The sequence below is a fragment of the Cebus imitator genome, unplaced genomic scaffold (genome assembly GCF_001604975.1).
Source record: "Cebus imitator isolate Cc_AM_T3 unplaced genomic scaffold, Cebus_imitator-1.0 Scaffold40, whole genome shotgun sequence".
NCBI classification, from domain to species: Eukaryota; Metazoa; Chordata; class Mammalia; order Primates; family Cebidae; genus Cebus; species Cebus imitator.
In genome coordinates this window covers 4,614,210-4,624,775 of record NW_016107355.1, presented here as the reverse complement: position 1 = coordinate 4,624,775, position 10,566 = coordinate 4,614,210, and the positions used below count along the sequence as shown (strand labels likewise).

The 10,566-nt window shown below is 33.1% G+C and overlaps 1 pseudogene; it reads left to right on the top strand.

The window, feature by feature from the left end:
* The first annotated feature begins 8,789 nt into the window (after positions 1 to 8,789).
* On the top strand, positions 8,790 to 9,544 carry LOC108302353 (annotated as a pseudogene).
* Positions 9,545 to 10,566: the final 1,022 nt, after the last annotated feature.

The following is a 10,566-nucleotide window of genomic DNA, read 5'->3' as shown; positions in this document are numbered from 1 at the left end:
AACTATGTTCCATTTAACACAGGTGGTTAATGGAACACAGTTAAATAGGTTATATTATAATTAATACCATTTTAATTATTGTGGTTTTATAAGTCTTGATATCCTGTAGTGCAAGGTTTCTTTCTTTGCTATTCAGAAATGTCTTGGTTTCTTGTCTTATGTATCCCTCACATAAATCTTTGAAATATTTTATCAAATATTAAAAATATATTAGCACTTTTTACTTGAATTGCATTAAATCAATTAAATGGAGAGAATTGTGAAAAATCAGCATCTTTACAATACTTGTTTTTCTTTTCATAAACATGAATATTTTCCTAATTCTTTAGATTTTTATATTTTCTATAAAAATTTACACAATTTGTCTCATAAAATATTTAAAATATCTTGTATATTTTCAAAGCATATGTATTATTTGGTGTTATTCTCATGGTTTACTATTAGTTTATTTCAAAAATACAGAATTGCAACTAACGTCTGTATATAAATCACATATTAAGAAATATTACACATTCTTTATTCTAATAGTTTTGTTTAGTTTTAAAATGTATACAATTGATATTTGTAGAATAATGACAACCGAATTTCCTCCTAAACAACATTTATGACTCCAATAATACTTAGAGAGTTGCTCTGTAATTATGAACTTATATTGCATTTTGCCACATGTATTTTTGTTTATAGAAATTCTCATACAATTTTCCTACTTAATCTCTTGTGTGACTTTCACTGTAAATTCTTAAAATAATAAAATATCCTTGTCCTCTAGAGATTAACCCAACACAGTCATTGTATATTTGCTTTTTTATAGTTTTGGAATCAGTTTGATACAATTTTGGTTAAGAATAAACTTTTTTCATAATAACTATTAGCATTGTGTTATCAGGAGTGTGTTGGTTATTCAACCTATGAAAACGGTACATCTATAATTATTTAGGACTTCTGTAATTCCTCTCAGCAATATTTTGAGTTTTCAGTGAAAGGTTCTTGCATATACTGTGTTAAATGTCTCTTGAAGTATTTTACATTCATGCTATTTTAAATGATATATTATCAGCCCCATAAAACATCGTAAGAAAAAATGCTATATTAAAATTTTAATTTCCCTTGATAATTGTTAGCATAAAGAAAAATGAAATTTTCATACTTGCACTAAATCTTGCAAACTTGATACTAGTGACTATTTTGGAGATTCTTTAAGATTCACTAAGTATACAATTGTATCATCTATAAATAAAGATAGTTTTTTCATTTCTTTCAATAGGTAAAATCTGTATGTCCTTATTTTCCTTCTCTTGCTTAATCAAAATAGCTAGGATCACTAATATAGTGGTAAGTATAAGATCTGGGAGCAGATACCCATGCCTTATTTTTGATCTTAGAAGGAAATAACTTTGTATTTCCCCATGTGTATAACACTAGCCATGAGATTTTTACCGATGACCTTTACCTGTTTGAGAAAATTCCTTTCTATTTCTAATTTTCTGAGACTTCTAAAATTACATATTTTTTAAATGGTGTCAGATTGCATTTTTAAGTACTATTTCTACATCTGTTTAGATGGTTGTATGACTTGCTTTTCTTTAATTAGGTGGAACTTTTTATTTGTGGATAGTATGGATGAATTTTCAAATATTAAGCCAAGCTTGATTTACTATCCTTTTTATTTTATTATTGGATTCTATTTGGAAATACTCTGTTGGTGATTTTTGCATCGATTTTAGTGGTTTGCCTCACTTGGAATGACTTTGGTTTATAATGATAATGTGAATCTTATAAAATGAGCTAGACAAACACGTCGTCTACCTTTACTTTTCAGAAACTTTTTGTATGAGTGACATTCTTTTTCGGATTTTTTCATAGAAATCACTAATGTGTCATCTGGTTTGTGTGTTCTTTGTGAGAAGGTTTTTAATTACGAATCCAAGTTTGAGTTTCTTTTTAAGTTAATTTTATCTATTTGCATCTTTCAAGGAGTCTTTCCAACTCACTTATCAAGTTTATTAGAATAAAATTCCTCATAATCCCATCTTATGATTCTTTTACAGTTGTTAAGCTTGTTGTGAGGTCTTCCCTCTCATTATTGATACTGCTTATTTGTGTCTTTTAATCAATCAAAAATATATTCTAATTTATTACAGATTCTACTTTTTTTTTTTCCTATGGGTGATGTATTCTGTATCATATATTTAAATATATGATAATTTTCCAAGTAAATTTATATTACTGATAATTTAATTTAAATCAGTTCCGATTAGAATGATCTGTATATTTTAATTTCTTGAGTCTTGTATTGTGGCACAATATATAATCTATGACAATGAATATGCCATGTGCAATATAAAGCATATGCATACTACTATAGTTTTGGGTTTAATAAAATAAAAGATCTATTGGCTAAGGTCAATTAAAAGAATTGTTCATATATTCTATATGCTTTCTGATTTTCTCTGTTTTATCAGTTATTGAGAAGGGTGTTGAAATACTAAACTATAATTACCAGTTTGTCCATTTTTTCCACATGTTAATATTGCTTTATATATTTTGGCATCTGTAATTTCATGAAAGGTGTTTAGAATTGCTATTTATTTTTAATAAAATGACACCTTTATTATTATAAATCATTTTTTCTCTAATAATTTTTTTCTCAAGTTCATACTATCTGATATCACTATAGTCATTTCAGGTTTTTTGAGTTTTGCCTTACTATAATAAATGTTTTCCTTTGTTTTATGTTTAATCAGTTTTTATCTTTAGATTTTAAATGAGTTTCTTAAAAATATTATAAAGTGGATATTTTTCACTCTGGCAAATTATTTCTTTTGAGTAGATTCATGTGATTTATATTTAATGTAAAATTCAATATAGTTTTATTAATTTAACATTTTATTCTATACTCTATAGGCTGTAAACATTTAAAAACATTTTTCTTTATTTTTATTATTGTAGTAATTTTTATGATTGTTTCATCTCTAATATTGGACTCTCAACTATGCTTCTTTTTATTCATTGCTCTAGGGTATATAATTTTTATTTTTAACTTATCACATCTTACTTTCAAATATTATATACTTTACCTATGATACAATTGTTTATTGTGAAAGGTTAAATACATTTCTTGCCATAACATTCTGACCAGAGTGAACATTCATGATAGCAATGATTAGTTACAGTGATGAAATTGACAGAATCATAGAAGGTAATTAGAAATACAGGCTGATAAATACTAAATTTGTTGAAGTAATTCCTCAATTCCTAAATTAAAAAAATTTATTGTTTTAATGTTCTATGTCTTTTACTGCAGACACTATGTTGTATATAATGAATAGCTTTTAATAATGTTCCATGGAAAGTAGGAAGTCACCTGGTCCCAATAAAGCCAGAAAAGAGTGGTCCTTGTAAATACTATAGACACTCATTGGGGTCCTGACACAACTGCTGAGGAAAGCTCTGAATTCACTTTACTACATATACAAGGGAAGTGTCATCCTATATTGCATATAGAACAATAGCATGTATCTTCAGCTGCTCTATGAGTCAGAAAAAAAATATGTATGTCATGTTAAAATGATAGCATAGTAGTTTACTTGAGCATTATACATCTAGAACTTATACATTATACATAGAGCATTATACATTATACATCTAGAACTCTTACTGGAGTAAGAGTTCTATAAGGACCTTTTTTGGTTAATTTTACCTGCCATGCATATTCGGTAGTTACAGAATTGTCCAACATACAGTAAACACTCAATGTGTATGTTAAATGTCTGAATGTGAATAGTTAAAAGTAGATACACAGTAAGTACCTTGCCTTAATCACAAAATTGTCCAGTTGAGGCAACTTTTATTTGATGATCTGTGTACCTAAAATATAGGTACACACATAAAATATGCTTGTAACTACATATGAAAGTTTGAAACAGTTGAGGCAATTTAATTAACTAAAAGACAATCACCTATAAAGACGAATTCACTTATATGTTGACAGTCTCTGGCTAAATTGTTTTGTAATCTTCAACTTACCTACACAAATTTCTCTGTTTCTGGAAAATTCTTGTCACCAATTGTAGCACTAAAGTTTGATAGATGTGACAGGCAATTTACATCCAGTACTCCTCTATATTTCTTTCAGGAGGAAAAAGATATTACAATAAGAAAGAATCTGGGACAATTAGCAAATCAAACTCAAGGATAAATCTAGTCCAATTATACTTTTAATAGCGTGGAAGATGTTTTCTTCAACATTTTATCTCATAAAAGAGATAACAGAAAAGAAAATTGAACATGACAGTTCCACTTTTGTGGCAATTACTAAGTGAAAAAAAAGTTGAATGTAAAACTTTCCATTCTTCTTGTTGGAAATTTAAATCTGATTTTCTAATGATAGCTTTCTTTATTAAATGATAATCTCCAAGATGAAATAGAGGAGTCTTACAAATCAATTGCTATTGTCATTGTTAGTGACCTAAAATAAAATGGCTTCTCTAATGTAATATATTTAAAAAACCATATTCTATCAGTATACATTAATTATTGGTACTGTGAGAAAAAGAGCAACTATACATTTTTTTAAATATTGTATTTTATCCATAAAATACTATCTTTAACTTAATAATAAAATCTAGGAATATTACATAAATAATATTACTTTTATAGCAAAAGGAGGTAGTCAATAATTAGTTTTGGATTGAGAGAGCAAAAAAAAAAAAAAAACTAAAGATAGTACATTAAGCTATTATTTTTCATTTCATTGAAGTATAGCACACATACTAAAAGTTGCATATTACAACTGTTCAACGTAATATGTTTTTAAAGAGTGGATAAATCCATGTATTCAGCACTTGGATCATGAAAGGGCAATTGCCAGTATTTTCTAACTCTCTCCTGCATCTATGTAGCCACCACTTGTGTAAGGACAATCACTCTCTGAAATCTAAAATGTTCTATTACCTTGGCCTATTTTTAATTGTATATAACAGCCAATACACTTTGGTGTCTGGTATCATTTCTTCAATATGGCTATGAACTTCATTAATGGTGTTGTTGATAATTTTGATTTTCAAATTCTCAATTCCATGTATTATCACATTACATTAATTTACCATAAATTAATTTTCCATATAGCTTCTGATAGATGTTTGAGTCAATTTAAATCTTTGGCTTCTGTGAATAGTGGTGCAATTAAGATTTTTGTGTATGGGGTTTAAATAATACATACACACAGTTTTGTTGGGTTAATATTGCTAAACATTTTCCTTGAGTTACTTTACTATTTTCACTGTTTTCTTCAAAGTGGAATTAACAGTTGTTCAACGTCTTTTTTCACAATTGACATTAATTTCTTTTAATCTATTTATTAGAGTCTTTAGTAGCTGTATATTGACATCACAAGTAAATTTAAATTACACTTTCATAAAGACAAGTTGGATATTCTTGTTTGTAAAATATCTGTTCAGGATTCCTTTTGCTAAATTTTCTATTGATTTTCTATATTTTTATTATCGATTTGAAACATTCTTTATATTTTGCCCATGATTATTTTACAAACAAGAAACATACAACTGTGAGGAAAGTCACCAAGTAATTCACTGAAGGGGAAAAACCAGAAATTTCTAAATTCCAGAAAAGAAAACTGCATGTGATTTTGATAAACAAGGACAGAAACTAGCACGCTGGAGAGCTGCTTAGAGAGGAAGTAGGGGCAGAGCTCCAGGCAGTGCAGAACCTAGAGGGTTTGGTGCAAGAATGCCTGTAGTGAAACACAGCCAGTGATATCCAGCTCGAGTTTTGCCATGATGCCCTAGGAGACTTTACCCTTAGCAGAACTGTCATACCTGAACAGAGCAAGGGGTATCTTTCCCATGAGACAGATCTGGTCTGACCTGAGCACCCCTTTGTCTGCTGGCCTCTCCTGGGGCCCTAACCAGGTCAAACTTGCTTGCAGTGAAGCCTCAGGTGTCCAGCAAGGGTGCTTCCTGGGGGCTCCTCTACTGGAAGAACACACCTCACCACCAGAAAGCCCTAGCAGAATGGCACTTGCCAATGCACACCAGCTTACCAGCATCTTCCCTGCACCATAGCCTCCCATGTGCTGCTTTGCAAGCATGCGCTTACCCATGGCCACACCCCACATTGCTTGACCATGCTACATGCACATAGGTGGACCTTGTCTCCATGTCCCTGCTCGTGCATATATACATGTGCCTGCCACTATGCCACAGCTGTTGGCATTAGTGCACCCTGCTGCAATGCCATTGTCAATGTGAAGGTGCACCAGGAGACCAATAGCTCTGCCCTCTTCCTTGTGCCACCATTGCTACCCATGTGATCACATGCATAGAGACCACCAGTCCATGCCCACTGGTTTCCTGCTTCCACGCAGACACCAGTGGCCTCATCTCTTCACCTTTCATACCATGCCACCATTGCTGCCACTGTAAACACCCACAAGTGGGCTGGCACTATATGCCTGCCATCAACCCTCCTCAGCTGACAAATGTGCTACTGCTACTGACAAATTTAAATGAGCAGGGATTCTATTGCCACTACCACACACAGCATTTGACTAGCCTAGCCCATCCGCATTGTGACCAGTAGTCAGAGAACACATTGACCTCTGTAGAACAGTAAGTTCCTAACATCAAGGTGCCAGAGAACAAATTAGGGGGGCTAATATCAGCACCTCCCAACCCAGATTTAGAGCACACAGCACAGGAATCCGGAGCTGAGCCTTGACCTCCTAAAATCTTCCAGAAATAAAGCCAGTCAGCTAAATCTACCTCATTCAGTGATTCAAACCCCAAGAACATCAAAGAAGATAAAAGCAACAACAACAAAAAATAAAATCTATCCAGTAGACATCATCTTCAAAGATTGAAGGGGTATTAGCCTACAAATATGAGAAAGCATTGGCACACGAACTTTGGCAGCTCAAAAAGCCAGAGTGTCTCCTAGCCTCCCAAGGACTATACTAGCTCCCCAGTAATGGTTCTTAATAAGACTGAGATGGCTGAAATAACAGAAATAAAATTCAGAATATGAATAGGAATGAAAATTATTGAGATTCAATAGAATGCTGAAATCTAATTCAAAGATTTGAAGGAATACAACAAAACAATACAGGATATGAAGGACAAAATGGACATTTTAAGAAAAAAAGAAATATCTCATAGAGCTGCAAAACTGACTCCAATAATTTCAGAATGCAATCAAAAGTATTACCAGCACAATCAACCAAGCTGAGGAAAGAATCTCAGAGCTCGAACACTGACTATTCAAAATCACTCAGTAAAGACAAAATAAAGAAAAAAAATAGAGAAGAAAACACAAAACCTCCAAGAAGTGTGGAATTATACAAAGAGATCAAATGTATGACTCATTGTTGTCCCTGAAAGAAAGAGAGAGAAACTAAGCAACTTGAAAAACTTATTTCAATATATCATTTATAAAAATTTCCCCAGCCTCCCTAGAGAGGTCAACATTCAAATTCAGGAAATACAGAGGACCCTTGCAAAATGCTACACAAAAATTTCATCAACAAGATACATAGTAATCCGATTCTCCAAAGTCAAATAAAGAAAAACGTTAAAGGCACCTAGATAGAAGAGGCAAGTCACATACAAAGGTAATGCTACCAGACCAACAGCAGATTTTTCAGCGGATATCTTACAGGCCAGAAGAGACTGGGGGCTTATATTCACCATTCTGAAGGAAAAGAATTTCCAATTATGAATTTCATATCTAAGCAAACTAAACTTCATAAGTGAAGAAGAAATAAGAACCTTTACAAACAACCAAATGCTAAGGGAATTTTTTTACCACCAGAGTTGCCTTAGGAGAGATCCTGAAGGGAGTGCTAAATACAGAAAGGAAAGACGCATAGTGGCCATGACAAAAACACACTTAAAGGCATGGATCATTGACTCTGTAAAGCAGCCACACAAATAAGTCTGCATAATAACCAGTTAACACCATTATAACAGGATCAAATCTTCACAATAGTATTAATTGAATCAATGCTAACTTTGTAAATAGGCTAAATGCCCCAATTAAAAGGCACAGAGCAGCAAGCTGGATGAAGAAGCAAAACCCAATGGTATGCTGTCTTCAAGGGAGCCCTCTCCCATGCAATGATACCCATAGGTCCTAAGTAAAAGAATGGAGAAAAATCTACCAAGAATATAGAAATAAGAAGACAGAAAAAATTTGCAATTCTAGTTACAGACAAATAGACTTTAAACCAAGAAAGATGAGAAAAGACAAATAAGGGCATTTCATAATGGTAAGGGGCTCATATCAATGAAAAGACCTAACTAATCCTAAATATATACAAACCAAACACAGGAGCAACCAGATTCATAAAGCAAGTTCTTAGAGACCTACAAAGAGATTTAGATAACCACACAATAATAGTAGGAGACTTTGACACCTCGCTGACAGTATTAGACAGATTATTGAGGCCGAAAATTAATAAATATATTTGGGGTCTGAACTCAACATGTGACCAAATATACCTAATAGACAGCTACAGAACTCTCCACCTCAATACAACAGAGTATACATTATTCTTATCTGCACATGACATGCACTTTAAAATTGACTACACAATTGAGCAGAAAGCAATCCTGGGAAAATTGAAAAAAAAAGAAAGAAAGAAAACATGAGGTTATTCCAACCATACTCTCACACTACAACATGATAAACATAAAAATAAGTGCCTAGACAATTATGCAAAACCATAGAATTACACAGAAATTATACAATCTTGTTCCAGTGCTGCATGGGCCATGGTGAAGTTCCAACCCAATGCCCTGGTGTCCTTGAAGGTGATGGTGGAGGAGGACCAGGAGGAGGAGGTGGAGCACTGCTGTTGCTCTGGCAGTCGCTCTGGCAGTCCAGCAGGGCCTGGCCCCAAGTTGCTGGAGGAAGACTAGGAAGGGGACTATGAGCTTGACAGCAAGGCCCTGGAAGAGCTAACTTTGGCCAGCACCCAAGCAGAAGCCAGAGAAGAAGACCAGCAAGTGAAGGAGATCATGTGCAGGGATAAAACGATCCTGAAGGAGAAAAGGAAGCCAGACGAGAAGCTGTTCATTAAACAAAAGAAAACAAAACTCCTTCCAGACACTATTTTAGAGAAGCTAATGACAGCTTCCCAGACTAACATGAAGTCTCCAGGAAGGGTGAAAGAAGTTAATATCTAAAGAAAAATGAAGACTGTGAAAAAGGAAATGACTCTAAGAAAGTTAAAGTACAAAAAGTACAGTCTGTCAGCCAGAATACAAGCTACTTGGCCTTACGGCTATAAGACAAGCGCTAAGAGATTCAATGCAACAAGCAGCACAAGCCCTCATCCATCATTCTTTAGATGGGCCAGGAACCAACAGGACTACTGTAAATAAGTTCCTGTCTCTTCCCAACAAGAAGTTACCAGTGAAAAGGGCTGCTGTCCAGTTTCTGAATAATGCTTGGGAAATGCAGAAAAAACAAAATCCTGAGGTTTAAAAGCCGGTGGATGGTCAGAAAGATGAAAACTAAGAAGTAAATGAAAGCTAAATGAAGACTCTGTACTTTTGTTCCTGCCAGTGTCTCCTTAGCTGTTCACTCATCGCCTGCAGCTCTCGTCCAGAGTGGATCATTCTTTCTATGGTGGCCTGACCTCCTCCACACACTGGCCTCTCAACTGACTTGAATCAACTTCTGTAAGAAAAAACAGACAAATATTTTACTACCTTATGGAATGCAGTATGATGAAGACATGAACATATATTACTTATACCATTTTTTACATTTTAGTAACTATTCCCTAATATTTCACCTAAATATGCAGATTGTTAAAAATTCATCTTTAATTTAATATGAAGCTGCGGCTAAAATAGATACTTTATTGACCCCTTAAGAGTCTAGGAGCCAGTATTTAGCATGCAGTTGAGAGTTAGAAAACAACCTTTCAGTGTCAGAGTGTACTTATGTCAGAAAAAATTTTAGAAAAAGTGTAATTCCCTAAAACTACAATAAGCAACATTAAAAAAAAAAAAGAAAAAAAACCCGTTAATAATAATGCCCCTCAGGCTGCCTTAACTGACATGTAGAGGTGTAGTAAAATGTTCTTGAAAGCTAAGAGAAGCTAAATGACTACAATAAAAATACAAAAGACAGCATATTATACTAATTGAAAGGATTAAATGCACTACTTTTAGAAAAATACCACTTTGAGAAAATAATTTTATGTATATTGATTAACAACAAAATAATTTAACTGTAAATTGCTAATAATATATAAATTATTAATAGTGAAGAAATTAACAATGATGATGATGGCTAATATTTCCCAAGATTGTTCATTTAGTTTGCACAACAACTTATGAGGTTGTTATTATTATACAGTTAGTGCTCGACTTACGACCACGATTGGTTCCGACAGGCCGGTCGTAACACGATTTGGTCGTAAATTGAGTAGGCTATATGTACAGTACTGTGAAATGATGTTATAAAAACCTTTAAGTCATATTTTATCATAATTTTCTTTCATTATTATTTATCATAATTTTCTTTGTTCATTTTATG